The sequence below is a fragment of the Palaemon carinicauda genome, chromosome 35 (genome assembly GCF_036898095.1).
Source record: "Palaemon carinicauda isolate YSFRI2023 chromosome 35, ASM3689809v2, whole genome shotgun sequence".
Taxonomy (NCBI): Eukaryota; Metazoa; Arthropoda; class Malacostraca; order Decapoda; family Palaemonidae; genus Palaemon; species Palaemon carinicauda.
The window spans coordinates 78,375,951-78,392,600 of NC_090759.1; the positions used below are offsets into that span (position 1 = coordinate 78,375,951).

The window sequence follows — 16,650 nt, forward strand, 5'->3', positions numbered from 1 at the left end:
CCTTCGCCTAAGGTATGGATCATTCTGCCCAACCGGGCAACTCTGCTGATGCTATGGCATAGAGGTTCAGAGACACTGAATTCGCTGACAGAGACGGCAGGCGCGATATCCTTGGCTACTCACAGAGATTGTGCGGGAATGGGCATCGGGAAGCTGTCATTCGGATGAGTAACCTTAAGCATCCTCCCAGCGAAAAAACCTGCAATCCTAGAGTTCGTGAACTCCTTTTAGGACTATGCCCCCCCGGGGGAGTCTCCCGTGCCATCTGTTCCTGACAGGAGGAAACTGCAATTGGACACCTTGTCCCAGTTGTCGTAGCCGATAACTTAGGCCGACGTGGTTGAAAGAAAAGGGAGCTGGAGCCCTGCAGAGTCTGGAAGAAAGCGCCTTGGAGGAGTGAAACCGGAAGTCGATTTACTCCGCACAGCAGATGTTTAAGTCTCTGTCCTTGGGCAAAGACAAAACTCTTCTCAAGGATGGAAGGGTGTCTGAGGTCGTTGACCTCCACAGATGAGACACCCGAAGGAAGCCTTCAGTCAGTGCGTCCAGATGGTACAACATCGAGCTTGTCCGCAAGTAGATACTTAATGACGAAAGGCCAAGGTGCCTGAGCTCGAGAGGAGGAAAGTACCCTTGATCTTCCTGTAGCTTCCTTGAACCAAACCTCGGGCCGTAACCGAGGAGGGAAAGAACCTGGTAAGCTCCCAGAGGAAGAGGTAAGCAGTCACCCCTTGTTTGATGGAGAAATCTTCAACGGAAAGCCCCCCCGCCAAAAATCCTTCCAGGGCGGGAGAAGGAGAGAGTACTCGTGCAGGAGAGGGGACCCTCGAGACCGACCTCTTGGGAACCAACTTCGCCCTGGGGGAAGTCACCACGAAGTCCACTCCTCTCTTTCTCTTCAGCGTAGGAGAGACAGCCGCTGGTTTGTTACCCTGGCCGGTGAGTGCTGGTTTCATAAACCTCATTAACGCCCGTGCCAGCGGATCAAACCATGTCTGCTGCTCCAAGGACACAGAGTCCGAAATCCTCGCTAAGGTGAAAGGGATCGGGCGATCCTTTGGAGAGGACACGACGGTTCCTGCTTGAAAAGAAGGTGGGAAGAATGCTGTACTGACCTGTCTTCGTCCTGCACTACCAACCTGTGCTTGGATGGAGGTGATCCCGAGTGCCGCCTAGGAGCACGCGTCCCTGCTGCTACCACCGGCTGTGGAATTCGCCGCGAACTATGGTCGCGCGAGGGCGAACGGTCGCGCAAAGGCGAATGGTCGCGCGGGCGCACAGGCGAGTGGTCGCGCGGGCGCACAGGCGAGTGGTCGCGCGGGCGCACAGGCGAGTGGTCGCGCGGGCGCGCAGGCGAGCGGTCGTGAGGGCGCGCCGGCGAGCGGTCGCGAGGGCGCGCAGGCGAGCGATCGCGCGGGCGCGCAGGCGAGCGATCGCGCGGGCGCGCAGGCGAGCGATCGCGCGGGCGCGCAGGCGAGCGATCGCGCGGGCGCGCAGGCGAGCGATCGCGCGGGCGCGCAGGCGAATGGGCGTGACGGCGAGGGATCGTGCTGCCGCGTAGGTGAAGAAGATCGCTGGCGGTAAGCGATGGCGAGCAGCATGTGTAGGTGAATGATCGCGTGATAGAGTGCGATGGTGATCAGCATCCGCAAGAGGGCGATCGTTCAGGGTTGTGCGATGAGGAGCAGCATGCGAAGCGGGCAATCGTTCAGGGTTGTGCGATGGCGAGCAGCATGCGCAGGTGAATGATCGCGTGAAAGGGTGCGATGGTGATCAGCATCCGCAAGAGGGCGATCGTTCAGGGTTGTGCGATGAGGAGCAGCATGCGAAGCGGGCAATCGTTCAGGGTTGTGCGATGGCGAGCAGCATGCGCAGGTGAATGATCGCGTGAAAGGGTGCGATGGTGATCAGCATCCGCAAGAGGGCGATCGTTCAGGGTTGTGCGATGAGGAGCAGCATGCGAAGCGGGCAATCGTTCAGGGTTGTGCGATGGCGATCAGCATCCGCAGTTGAGGGTCACGCGATGGCGATCAGCATCCGCAGTTGAGGGTCGCGCGATGGCGATCAGCATCCGCAGTTGAGGGTCGCGCGATGGCGATCAGCATCCGCAGTTGAGGATCGCGCGATGGCGATCAGCATCCGCAGTTGAGGGTCGCGCGATGGCGATCAGCATCCGCAGTTGAGGGTCGCGCGATGGCGATCAGCATCCGCAGTTGAGGGTCGCGCGATGGCGATCAGCATCTGCAGTTGAGGGTCGCGCGATGGCGATCAGCATCCGCAGTTGAGCTAGTAGCTGGCGAACCATGTTCCTTCAGAAGTGTTGGAGAACGTTGGCGTGCCAGCTGTAACACACGTGGGCGATCCGGAGATCGCTGGCGAGCTGATGATCGCTGACGAGCTGACGATCGCTGGCGAGCTGATGATCGCTGACGAGCTGACGATCGCTGGCGAGCTGATGATCGCTGACGAGCTGATGATCGCTGACGAGCTGATGATCGCTGACGAGCAGAAGGCTACGCGTGGAAGCCCGCGCAAAGAAGAAGAGTCCTTGACCCCGACCTGAACCTAAGTTCTAGATCGCGAGGGCGAACGTGGGCGCACAGGGCACGTAACAGGAACTGCAGGGAAGATCATCTTGAAAGCGCTGACGAACAGGAGAGCGCTGACGAACAGAAGGGCGCGCAGGGAAACCCTGACACGCAAGGGAAGAACCCCCGTGGGGGCAACCCTTTGCCCCGAAGGGATCGTTGTCCGCCGGGAGACTGATGTCCGTCGGAAGACCGCTGTCCGTCGGGAAGACCGTTGTCCGTCGGGAAGACCGTTGCCCGTCGGAAGACGAGATTAGACTGCTGTCCATCTGCACCAAGACGGAAGATCGAGAAAAAGAAGTTGTAGGCTGCAAACGGAGATTCAAAAAGGCGCCTCAAGCACCCTTATAGGGAGATGAGAGGCCCTTACGACGAGGCGGACGGAGGGCCTTACGGCGAGGGAGGCCAACAGCAACAGCAACAGAAGAAACCTCCGAAGAGGAGTCTCTATGAGTGTACTCTCTCGCGAACGAAAGAGAAACACTTCGTGGAAGAGACTGGTCAGCCAGTGACCTAAAAGGGGCAATCCTCCGAAGAGGAGATCCTGCAGTTGCCCAGCCCCTTGAGCGAAACTGCAGGTGCGACCGCTCAGCACCAAGAGCATAGTCGCACGAAAAAAAGGCAAGAGAAGAACCCCCCAAAAGAGGAAAAGCTCAAGCCTGGACAGGAAAAAACTTCCCTCGGAAGGAAAGTTATCCGCCCAAGGAGGCAAGCCTCCTGACTGTTCTAAAATGAACTGGAGAGCTGTCCGTCGACACGGGAGTACTACCAGTAGGAGACACGCCCCTGACGACAATACAAGGGGGAGGCAGCAACAGCCGAATCCCCAGGACTCAACCAGACAGCTCACACCGTTGCTATATTACAGAAACGAACTAGATCGGTAACTGTAAAAAAAAAAAAACAAATAATATTAGTACACATTCATTCCCCCGGGAAGGCTCCGAAGAGGAATCCCGAGGAAAAGGAACAAGAATTACACAATAGGCACGTGCCCTCACAACCACTTACACACGCGGAAGGAGAGCTGTAACCAAAACAGAATTATAACAATTATAATTATGTAACTATGTAATTATGTAATTTAAAAATGAATGAACACTAAAGAAAAAAAAAAAACGAAAACCCCGAAAGGAATCGTTCTACAAGCTGAAAAATTAACAACTACAATTAGATTCATAAACTAATTGAGACAAAATGTACGGCGTAGCAACCCCACCCACACGGGAAGGAAGCTACAAGGGCGTAGTAAAACATAGTAAAAGGGTGAACGACCTCAAGAGAGAGAGAGAGAGAAAGACCGAAGTCAAACTCGATCGCAACCCATAAAATTAGGCCGTGGTGGCCTAACTGCCGAGGCCTCCACGTAGATATCGTACACTACACACACACATCTGAAAAGGAAACTTACTTATTTCTATACTCAAATATATATACAAACATGAAAACATGTTTACATATATATTGAGTAAAAGAAAAGTAAGCGATTAAGTAAAGACAAAACAGACAATGGCTGCCAAGCGAGGACCAAGACAGAGACGTCTGTCACAGTCCGAGCCAAAAGTGAAAGTGAGTATTCACCTGTGTGTGAGGGGGAGGAGGGGTAGCTAGCTACCACTCCCCTACCCCCCCGCTAACTAGCGCGGGGGTAATACACCCTCGTTAAATTCTAATGGCTCGCCATTTCAGCTACGCTAAAAGTAATACCCTTTGTAAATAGCGTGGTTTGTATTTCGGTTACGGAACAAAGCATAATATGTTAACAGGTAAAACCGAAATGACGGGCTCAATGTTAATTAACTTCGGTACCAAGAAAAGACCGCCTACTATTAGGAAAGGTCGAATATAAACAAATATAAAAATTAATTTTAATAAGTTTATAATAAAAGGAAGTTAATCGAAGAGGCCTATAAAAGGCGGAGAGATAAAAAATAAATCTATAACTTTTGTTAAGCAAAACTAAGAAAGAGAGTCTATACTCTCTTAGACACCAACACTTCCGTCTAAGGGAAGGGTCGGCCATTTAAAGGTGAAAGAGAGTTCATACTCTCTTCGTCACCATAATTAATCAAATTAATTCCAAAAGCTAGCTAAGCTAATAATAAAACTTCCTGAATAGCGAAAGCTGAAATCTTAGAGCAATACTTCACCAAAAACCGTGAACAAGACTCCAAAATTATAAGCGTATCCATGAACGTCTTGCCGGAAGCACGACAGAGGAAAAATTGAAGTGGTGTCAACAAGAAGTACTGCAGTACCTGGCCACAGGTGGCGCTTGTGAGTACACCCCCCTCTTGTATAGCGATCGCTGGCGTATCCCTTCCGTAGAATTCTGTCGGGCAACGGAGTTGACAGCTACATGATTATCGGGTAAGTTTAATATTGAAAAATACAAATTATCTCCGAATTTGTCATTTGTTCCGTAACCGAAATACAAACCACGCTATTTACATAGGGTGACTTACCCCTTAGGAAGGGCGGAAAGTCCCCAGCCTTACTGGCTTTGGCTTTACCCGGGGACCCGAAAACCGAGTGAGCAGCACTCGAGAAAGGGGGTCCCTGCACCTCGCACTCTCCGAAGCTTGCTACGGATGCGCGGCCTACATAAGTTGTGTGTGGAGGAAGTTGTGACTCTTCCTAGGAAGTTGACCTGGAGTTCTTTAGATAGAAATCTAAGCTAGGACGTTCCCAATACCACCTCGTCAGGGTATGGGGGACGCAAACAGTATCATAGTTAATACTAGGAGCACAAGGGAGCATGGTTTACCTGCAGAGGTTGAGGTCAGCTATACAGAGACCAGGATGCTGCTTTCCCCAAGGGAGGGGAGAATGAAGAAAGAAGTAAGGGCCAGACATACTCTTTCAATCACGCAGACTAAAACCGTGTAACAATGCCCCCAACCCTCTGCTACCTGTCCATTAAGGAGCCTGAGGTTAGAACAGCTGTTGTGCAGCCACCACAGGGCCAATAGAGAATGTATCGAAGCTCCTGAGGGTTACGTCCTGCAGGTAGTGGGCTGTGAACGTCGTCTGACGCTTCCACACCCCAGCTTGCAAAACCTGCGTCACAGAGAAATTTCTCTTGAATGCCAGGGACGTAGCGATGCCCCTGACATCGTCCGCTCTAGGGCGGCGTGACGGAGGAGGGTCAGGATCCAAGGTATGTTGGATAACCTTCCGGATCCAGGCTGAGATGGTGTTCCTGGTGACCCTCCTCTTCGTCCTTCCTGTGCTTACGAATAACGCTTGCACCTGAGGACGGACTGCAGCTGTTCTCTTCAAGTAATACCTCAGACACCTTACTGGGCAAAGTAACAGATGGTCTGGATCACTTGTTACAGAACGAAGACTCGTCACCCTGAAGGAGTCGAACCTAAGGTCCGGCACCCCAGGATTCTGAGTCTTGGGAACAAACTCAGGGACGAACCTGAACGTTACCTCCCCCCATCCCCTTGAATGGGCGACGTCGTAAGAAAGACCATGAAGTTCACTGACCCGCTTGGCCGATGCCAAAGCGAGCAGGAAAGCCGTCTTCCAAGACAGGTGGCGATCAGACGCCTGGCGTAATGGTTCAAACGAGGCTCTCTTCAGAGCCCTGAGGACCTGAACCACGTTCCAAGGAGGAGGTCTTACTTCTGACTGAGGGCAAGTAAGCTCATAGCTGCGTAAGAGTAGAGAGAGTTCTAACGAAGAGGAAATGTCCACTCCTTTCAGCCTAAATGCCAGGCTTAAGGCTGAGCAATAGCCTTTCACCGCTGGAACTGAAAGGCGCATTTCCTCCCGTAAATACACAGGGAACTCCGCTATTGCTGGAATAGTGGCATCAAGTGGAGAGATACCCCTCCCATGACACCAACCACAGAAGACTTTCCACTTCGCCTGGTAGACTCCGATAGAGGATTTGCGCAGGTGGCGAGACATCCTGTCCGCAACCTGCTGCGAAAATCCTCTCTCAGTGAGGAGATGCTGGATAGTCTCCAGGCGTGAAGCCGAAGCGACGCTACGGCCCTGTGAAAGATGTTACAGTGTGATTGTCTGAGTGGCTCGTGTCGTGGGGGGAGTTCCCTCGGAAGTTCCGTCAGGAGCTGCAGAAGGTCCGGGAACCATTCCGCGTGATGCCATAGCGGAGCTATAAGAGTCATGGAGAGATTGACCGATAGTCTGGTCTTGTTGAGCACCCTTCTCATCAGACAGAAAGGTGGGAAGGCGTAAACGTCGATGTTGTCCCACCTCTGCTGAAAGGCATCTTGCCAGAGAGCCTTGGGGTCCAGGACTAGAGAACAGTACAGGGGCAGCTTGGAGTTCAAGGCTGTCGCGAACAGGTCCACCGTCGGGGAACCCCACAAAGTCAGGACTTTGTTGGCTATCTGAGGATCCAAAGACCACTCGGTACTCACTATCTGCGTCGTTCTGCTCAGACTGTCGTCGAGGACATTCCTCTTGCCTGGAATGAAGCGAGCCGAAAGTGTGACCGAGTGGGCTTCGGACCACCTCAGAATCTCTACTGCAAGATGGGATAGCTGTCGAGAAAAGGTACCTCCCTGCTTGTTGATGTAAGCCAGTACCGTAGTGTTGTCGCTCATCACCACTACGGAGTGACCCGCCAAGGTCCGTTGGAACTGTTGAAGAGCCAGGAAAACTGCCTTCATTTCTAGCAGGTTGATGTGGAGGTACTTTTCTGATTCTGACCACAGGCCTGAGATCCTTTGGTTCAGAATGTGGGCCCCCCACCCTTCTTTTGACGCATCCGAAAACAGAGTCAATTCTTGGGGGAGGACGAGAAGATCCACTCCCTTCCGGAGGTTCACGTCGTCCAACCACCACCGAAGGTCCGTCAGTTCCGTGGGTCCAATAGGGACCCGAAAGTCTGAAGAATCGGAGCCTTGATTCCACCGGGACTTCAGCCGCCATTGTAGGGATCTTATCCTGAGGCGGCCGTTCGGAACTAGACGTGCCAGGGAGGAAAGGTGACCTAGAAGACGCAACCACGAATGGGCCGGGAGCTCTTCCCGCCTGAGGAAAGGTTCTGCGACCTTCCTCAGCCTTGCTATCCTGTCGTCCAATGGAAAGGCTTTGTGGAGATCGGTGTCTAATATCATGCCTAGATATACCAGTCGTTTTGTCGGAAGCAGAGAGGACTTCTCGAGGTTTACCACGACCCCCAGGTCTCGGCAAACCTCCAGAAGCCTGTCTCGGTGTCGAAGAAGGGCCGACTCCGAGTCTGCCAGGACCAGCCAGTCGTCCAGATAACGGAGGAGACGTATGCCGTTCCTGTACGCCCAAGACGAAATCAAAGCGAACACTCTGGTGAACACTTGAGGAGCTGTGGAGAGACCGAAACACAGCACCTTGAACTGGTAGATCTTGCTGTATAGGCTGAATCTCAAGTACTTCCTGGAAGACGGATGGATTGGGATCTGGAAGTACTCATCCTTCAGATCCAGTGTGCACATGAAGTCTTGCGGTCTCACTGCAAGTCTGACCGTCTCTGCTGTCTCCATGCTGAACGAAGTTTGCTTGACAAACTTGTTCAGGGCTGAGAGGTCGATGACCGGTCTCCAGCCTCTAGACGTTTCCTTTACAAGAAAGAGTCGACTGAAGAAGCCTGGGGAGCCGTCGTCGACCTCCTGGAGAGCATCCTTCTTGAGCATGGTCTCGACTTCCGCCGGAAGGGCTAACCCCTTTGCCGATCCCATGGCATAGGAGTTCAGCGGCACTGGATTCAGTGTCAGGGGAGGTGGAAATGTCATGAATGGGACGCGATAACCTTGGCCGACCACAGAGACCGTCCAAGAATCGGCCCCAAGTTGCTGCCACCTGTGCACGCAACTTTTCAGGCATCCCCCCACAGGTGGACACGCGGGGGGATTGCCAATCCTAGCGCTTGCGGCCTCGGCCACTGCCTCTAGGATTCTTACCTCCCCTAGAGGACTTGCCGCGCCTTCTGTCCTTGGTCTGAAAGGGCTGCGGCTTAGACACCCCTGTCTTAGCTGCCGGAGCCTGCTTCGATGTCTTGCGAGGCTGCTGTTGCTGTTGAGGTGCCGGAGGCTTGTAGGGCCGAGATGTCAAGGCCCTCTGGAGGAGAGAATCTTGATTCGATCTCCTCCACCTCTCGGCTGTTCGTTCCAAATCCTTGGGATCGAGCAGATCCCTCCCAGTAATGGAGGAGTGCCTGACCCTGCAGACGTCCACGGCGGGGACCTTCGGATGGAACCTCTCGGTCACTGTGTCGCGACGCTTGAGGATCGAGTTAGCCCACAGGTTAGCTGCCTGATGAGCGAGGAACTCGATCGAACGCGTGCCGGAGAGGAGGAAGGTCTCCAAAGCCTTCCTATTGCTCTCCTTGGACAGATCCTCAGAGCGCAATAGGATGCCTAGAGATCCCAGCCAAACGTCCAGGCACGAAGTTGCCTGCATGGCACTCTTCGCGACCTTCTCAAGGTTCAGGATCTACGACGCCGAGAACGTCACTTGCCGGGCGGAGAGCTTCTCGAGAGGAGTTCCCCTGGTCAGCTCTTCCACGGAATGGTGGAGCGGAAGGACCATACTGGACTACCCCATGATCTCAAAGTACCTCCTCTGATGTACTCGAGGAGGTGGAAGGAGTTTGAACCCGGCAGAAGAATGACCGGAGGAGGCGAGCTCGGAGAGCTGGGCTTCGACTCTATCCCTGGCCCCTTTCACCCCTTTGGACCAAGGTAAAGCTGCGCTGGACTTAGGGGGCTTCTGGGTGCCAAAGACTTTGTCTAGCACCGTGTCCTTGCCCTGACGAGGGGCAGTCTCCGGGTCCTTAAACTTGTTGAGCTGCCTCATCAAGCTTAGGACCTGCCAGAAAGCGTGCTCTGACTCGAACTGGTCTCCTCCTTGCGAACTGGCAGCTAAGTCTCCGGTCCCCAAAGGCTCATCTTGGGGAGAAACGTGGACGTCCTCATGGGGTTTAGTTGGCTCTGGACGTATCCTGGATGACTATTTAGGAACCATCTTGGAGTCCTTGGGCTCCCTCCTAGGAGGAATACAGGACTCCAGCAAAGAGGTCCGGGAGGGGGCATCCTCGCGAGCAGCTTCTCTCCGAAGAGGAGGGGTTCCTCCCATTGGTGCCGTGGGAGATAACCCTGCCTCGCTGGACTCTCCTGAGGAAGGAGATAACACGTCCACAGGAGAAGGAGAAACAGCACACGTAGGAGAAGGCATAGGAGTCCTCCTAACCAACCTCTTGGGAGCCAACTTCACCCGAGAAGTCACCACGAAGTCCACTCCTCTCCTTCTCTTCAACGGGGGAGAGCCTGCCATTGGTTTAAGTCCCATATCAACGAAGGCAGGCTTCACAGCCTGGACCACTGCGTTCATAATGTGACGGAACCAAGGCTGGCGAGTAACTGACGCAGTGTCAGTTATTCCCGCTGGAGGGAAGGGGATCTCCTGATCTTTCGGAGTGGACACCACGGGGCCTGCCTGAAAAGAAGAAGAGGAAAGAGAGTGTTGCATGGACCTCTCCGTAGATCCTTCCTGGTCCTGGTCCTGGTGAGAAAACCTACGCTTGCGCTGAGGCGATCCAGAGACTGCTCTGGAAGTCCGTGTCCCTGTCGGTTGGTTGCGCTGATGTTCCCTGCGGGAGTGAGAATCGCGACGGTCTTCACGCGAAAAAGCATTCAAGGAATCGCGCACGGGCGATTTCCGAAGCGCGGGCGCATTGCCGCGTGTGAAAGAATGCGCGTGGGTGCGTATGCTCGCGGGCGAGACGGCGCGCTGGCGAGTGGGCGCGCGGGCGTGTAGGCGAAATGGCACAATGGCGCCATGGCGAGCGATCGCGTTGGCGCGTCGGCGAGGGAACGCGTTGGCGCGCACGTGAAGGAGCACGAGACCGCGCGGGCGAAGGTCTGCGCTGAGCACTAGGCGATCGATGGCGGCGCGTAGGAGAACGCGAAAGAAGTCGCAAGCGACTTGGCGAGCGTTTGCCAGGCGAGGAGCGCTGGCGTGATGGCGAGCGATGTCGCGTGCGTTCAGGAGAACGAAGGCGCGAACCACAAACAGGCGAACGACTGCGCGAACCACAAACAGGCGAACGACTGCGCGAACCACAAACAGGCGAACGACTGCGCGAACCACAAACAGGCGAACGACTGCGCGAACCACAAACAGGCGAACGACTGCGCGAACCACAAACAGGCGAACGACTGCGCGAACCACAAACAGGCGAACGACTGCGCGAACCACAAACAGGCGAACGACTGCGCGCAGGTGATTTATCGCGCGGGCGAGTCGGAGGCCTGGGGCGATCAGGCTGGGAAGGGCGAGGGCACTCAGGAGAGCGCTTGCGCACAGGCGAGTGATCGCGTGAACAAGCAAGAGAACGTTGGCGCGCAGTAAGGTTTCCGCACACATCTGAAGAGGTGGAAGAACGCGCAGGCAAACGCTCGCGAACAGGAGCTTTAGCTCGCTGTTGCGCCGGAGCAGAGGGGCGCGCGGGCGAGGCGATGGGTTAGTACCCTTGCCTAAGTCCAGATCAGGCGATCGTGGACGAGATGATGAACGTTGGCGCACAACAGGCACAGGTTGATCAATAGCGCGGCTGCTCACAGGAGAACAATGGCGCACAATGCGCACATCAGAAACACGAGGGCGCTGCTTCGCAGGAGACCTACGAGAAGGCGAGCGCTGGCGAGCAGGTGATCGCTGCCGCGCAGGGGAGCGCAGGGGAGCGCTGGCTAGCAGGTGATCGCTGCCGAACAGGAGAGCGCTGGTGAGTTAAGTCCGAAGACTTTAACTCTGGGGAGCGCTTGAGCGCTACTGCACGCGAACGCGCAGGTAGGCGTGCAGGGGAACCCTGACGCGCAAGGGACTTACCCACACCGTGAGTAGAGTCCCTTAACCCCGAAGGGATCAGTGCCTGTTGGATAACAGGATGAGAAGGCGCCCAAACTGCATCTGCGGCCAGGAACGGAGAAGGCAGGTCGGAAGGTCTGGCAGACGTAGGGGATCGCGAACGATCCGCAGAGAGGTCAAGGGGCGCTCCTGACGGGGAGGCTCCTCCTTCGGGGGAGGATCAGGAGAGGACGACCCAAAGAGGCGCCTCCTAACTTCTTTATAGGGAGAAGGAAGCCCTCTGCTGCGAAGAGGCCTACGGGCCTTACATCGAATACGACCACGAGGAAGGGCGTCCGGGTCATCAGTCCTCCGAAGAGGAGTCTCTGACAGCGCGCTCCCCGGAGAGGAAGACCCGCCCGCAGGAGAGACCGTGGGGCTCACCTCCCCCCTCGGAGGATCTTCGGAGGGAGGAGGAGGGCCATCAGCAACGTCCGCAACAGGAGCATTATCAAGGGTTTGACCAGACCTGTCGGAAGGTTCGGCCAAAACAGTGTCGACAAAATCCGAAGGGAATACCTCCGGTATTACCGGCGACTGTTTGACCGCAGCCCCCAACTGGATCGGGTCAAACAGGGCTTCCTTGGAGGGCGTGCCCTTAAGCCCCAAGGAAGCCCAAAGCTGAAACAAATCATTATTAGCATCAGTCTGGTCAAATTGCTCAAAATCCAAATTATCCTCCCCCGGAGGAGAAGAGGGAGCTGCCACGCTAAGGGAGGCAACGCCCTCTCCCGCACCCCGAGGTCGGGAAACACCACTAGGGCCTGCGCTACCACTCGGCAGCCTCTCAGGAGAGACCGCTCGAGTGGGAGCTTCGGGGGAGATTCGGGCGGCGGAAGAGGAGTCCTTGGAGCCCTCCTTCTTCAAGGTTGCCCCTGAAGGAGAACGGTCTCTCTTAGACTACTTCTTACGCCGGCGGCCGAACTTCTCCCACTGGGAGGCAGACCACTTCCTGCACTCACCACACATATTCTCTCTATCACACCGTCGGCCTCGGCACTGCGGGCAAAGGGTGTGAGGATCGGTGTCCTCCACTGACATAAAGGTCCCACAAGGGCGGCCAGCGAGTCCAGGGCACTTGCGCATAACGATGGCAAAGGTCGAGGTCAACTTCCAAGCACACAGCACTAGAAAAAGACAAAAAGAAAATTAAGGCTGTCATTAACGAGGACGAAAAATAGCAACGTCTGTCTTCGTCCGAGCCAAAAAGTGAAGAGAGACAACTCACAGGTGTGTGTGTGTAGGGGGGGGGGGTAGCAAGCTACCCCTTCCCTACCCCCGGCTAACTAGCGGGGGGTAGTTAACCCTCGTTAAAATCTTAATGGCTCGTCATTTCAGCTACGCCGAAAAGTAAACCCTATGTAAATAGCGTGGTTTGTATTTCGGTTACGGAACAAACAATCTTTAAAAAATCAGAACTAATAACAACTAGCCATTCACAGTACGGTACTGTATTCCACTAGGACCAATTCTGATTTCTTACTATCTCATAATTTTTGTAAGCTTAGATTGAAATGAAGATGAGAAGACAGGTTACTCTTAGCGTTACAGAAAACAAGTTTAAGTCCTGTATTTTGAGCCACAGCCAAATTCACCATTGTGCTAGAACTTTACCGTAAGGATATCAAGAGATATGTCACAGCCTATGGGTCCATTACCTAGCCTGACTTACATTGTTGTGTCTTTACTTACGACAGCCCCTCTTTTCCTACATGAGCACATCTCAAATAAAAATACTTCATAGTTTGTGTAATGACACTCAGATGCGGCAAATTCCCAGGAGAAAAACATAACATATACTGTATTGTAACTTCACGTGACCCCCCCTAAGCTGACTTAATGTGAGATGTCTTTCATTAACTGAGGGAGGAAGGAGTTTTCAACTCCTGTGGACCTCTCTCTCTCTCTCTCTCTACCTTTGCAATTATAATGCACTTAAATTACTAAGGTCAAGAAGGTTATAATCTTACGGCATCTTCCGTTTCTCTAACACACAATCTTCTCGTTATCAGTTAAGAATTCTGTGAGGAATGAATAATTTGTATATAGAACGAATCCACTCCTACATAAAATCATAAGTGAAACAAACAACTGCAGTACTGTTATGAATTGAGACCTAGTTATAAAAACTATGGGACCTATGATAGACTATATTGTGATTGGATAATGAATTTGTTCAGGGTAAAAAAAAAAAGAGGAAAGAGGAGAATCTGGACAGAATAGGCCAGACTATTCGTTATATGTGTAGGCATAGGAAAAACGAAATATTTCCAAAGAGGGGTCCAATGCTGTAGTGTCTGGCCAGTCAAAGGACCCCATATCTCAACGGGTGTTTGGTGCCTTGGCCAAGCTTGTATAGTAGATGTGGAGGCAAGAGATTGCCCAAAAAAAAAGTCTCGTGACAGGATAACTATTTCTGATTGCAAATGGCTACCAGTACTAATACAGAAATATGGAAAAGGAAAATCAAAGTCTGAATATGATCAACACCTGACAGGAGTTTAAAAAAACTAAAGTAGGCCTACCCAGATTATTAGTAGTCACCAACTAAAGGTTATAGGGTTCTAAATAATGGGTTTGAAGAGATCTAGAAGCATTTGTAAGAAGCTGGGTCACTGTTCAAAAAATAAGTCAAGAGTTCTAACTTAACCTACCTTACTGTAACCTAACTATTAAAGAAATTATATATATGTACCCAAGATACATGAAATCTATTTGATTGTCATTTCCAAACTCCCCTAATATTATATTAAAACCATAAAAATAAAGGTAATCATTTACTATAGTACTAATATTTACATAATTAGGTAAGTTAATGGGGGGGGTATATATGATGACACCCATATCCCATTACTCCCTAATTTTCAACCCTATTGCTGAGACTGTGGCAGTCTAAAGGGTTTCGCAGGAGGGCACTAGTCCTTGATTAGGTAAGGACACAACTTGTAGGTTAGGTTAGGTGGTGTTTTATGCACGAGAGGTCTTGTCCATGGTTATACAAAGGCTCCACCTAATATACAAGCATTTTGTGGAATGGCAGACACACCCATCAGCTACTTAAGTAAAGGTAACCGGTATTTGTTTATAAGACCACGCTCTCTATATACTACCAAATTAGGATGCAAATATACTGTTTTCCTATATTAGTTTTTCATAATTTAAAAATTCGCCACATAGGAAATGAGTTAAAATTCTAAAAAATTATAGGATTATACAAAAACTAGCCAGGTTTTCTCACTAAACGGCCTAGAATTGACATCGTCAACATAGTTTGTGATGCCAGCGTACATTTGATAAGTATTCAGAATATATACTAAATTAAAAAATGGAGTAATTACTCAAAAGTATGAAAAAGCAATACAGGAAAAAATAGCTTTGCATAATTTGGGGTATTATTGTACTGTATTACAGGGTAATGTAACCTAGGGAAAAAAAACTACTTTTTCCTATAGAAAATGGTCCGTTCTCTTAGAAAATGACACTCATTCCTGTCGGAAATGAATAGTTTCAGAAATATATATGTGTATATATATATATATATATATCTATATCCACCGATAATGGGGGACCCACAGTGGGAACTCGGGGTTTTGGGTGGGGAAAACATACAGGAAAACATATATTTTCTGTTCGAAATGATACCTTGTAGAATTGTAAAACTTAACCCATTTGATATATATTCAAAATATGTACTAAATTAAAAAATGGAGTAATCACTCGAAAGCATGAAAAAGCAATACAGGAAAAAATAGCTTTGCATAATTTGGCAGTGTATGGAAAGGTAACCGGAAACTTTGTATATCGGCGGCCAGTTCCTCACGCATTCATTAAAATGGACATCAACTAACCTATACTTTCCCCCCTAACCTAACCTACAAGCCGTGTCCTTACCTGCTTACCTAACTGGGGGGCTAGCGGGCCCCCTTTCACTGCCACATTCTAAGTTATAAATATCAATACATACAGGTGGCCGCTATCATACCTACACCCCCGGTAACCAAAGGGCTCATACAGGGGTGACAGTAAGAACACGCAGACGAAGGTTAAGTGGGACAGTGAGGGTAATTCAAGTTAGGCCATATCCCTTTCAGTAAAATGTAATACAACTTTAATTTTTCTATGCTGAACTCACCTTTGTTCATCAATTTATTGACGCTCCCTAATGAACACGTGGTAGCATAAATATCGGTTAAATATCACCAATATAAAAGAAATCTAAGAAAATACGGTGCTACCGTAATCCGTTTGCTCTGAATACTTTTAGTTATGACAAAAAGTCTAAATACATTAACGGCTTAGCTGCGTTAATTGGCAGTTAAACCAAACCTTCTTATCGCTTATACAACTAGTTGAATATCTTACCTGTTGTAATAGGGTATTTACACCCAGAGTTTGTTGAACTCAATTCCGGGATAGCGATGATTATTTACAAAATAAGTTCAGTGTTGCCAGATGGGTTACTGTAAATATCCCCAAAACTCATGATAAAAAATCCCCAAAATAACCCAAAAATCCCAATTTCTACAAATATATTTTCTTCTGATCATGTAGGCCTTACTCATAAAGAAATTACTCACCATATTCCATATAGAGAGCAAGTAAACTAATTTGAACAATATAAAGATTTACTAATTTTCGTTTCTTCATAGAAATTTGTACAGAATATCCCCATTAGACACCCAAAATCTCTAAATCTAGGGATAAACTCCCATATCTGGCAACGCTGAATAGGTTTGTTTACTTTTGGCTGTAATCTCTTCTTCTTCACTATCATGTGACTTAAGACGTCGACACCGCGCGTAATATGAAAACCAAAATTGCATTTTGGCTGCAATAGTAATTATATTTTGTTTGATGATCGTTATATCATGTAAGAAAATCCTTACAATATATATATATATATATATATATATATATATATATATATATATATATATATATATATATATATATATATATATGTGTGTGTGTGTGTGTACACAGACATACCCACATTTGCTTTTTAACAATTATCAACCAAGTAGTGTTCTCTGTCTTGCATGCAGATTTCTTGTGATGTAAAAGTAGGAAGAGTGATGGATGAAATATGGACTGTAATTATATACCTTACCATGAACGTGTGAGAGGTCCATCTTCTTTCAAATATTTACATCAACATATGTCCTTCTGTTAAGGTATCTGTGAAAGGCTGCACTTTTGA

At 50.4% G+C, this 16,650-nt stretch overlaps 1 long non-coding RNA gene across 1 annotated transcript in view; it reads right to left on the reverse strand.

Moving 5' to 3' along the window:
* The window catches only part of LOC137627909 (uncharacterized), a 54,586-nt gene extending 38,649 nt beyond the window's left edge, over positions 1–15,937 (reverse strand). Inside the window, exon 1 of the long non-coding RNA XR_011041243.1 lies at positions 15,813–15,937. This is a non-coding gene — a long non-coding RNA (uncharacterized lncRNA). The remainder of the gene's footprint in view (positions 1–15,812) is intronic.
* Between the last annotated feature and the right edge of the window lie 713 nt (positions 15,938–16,650).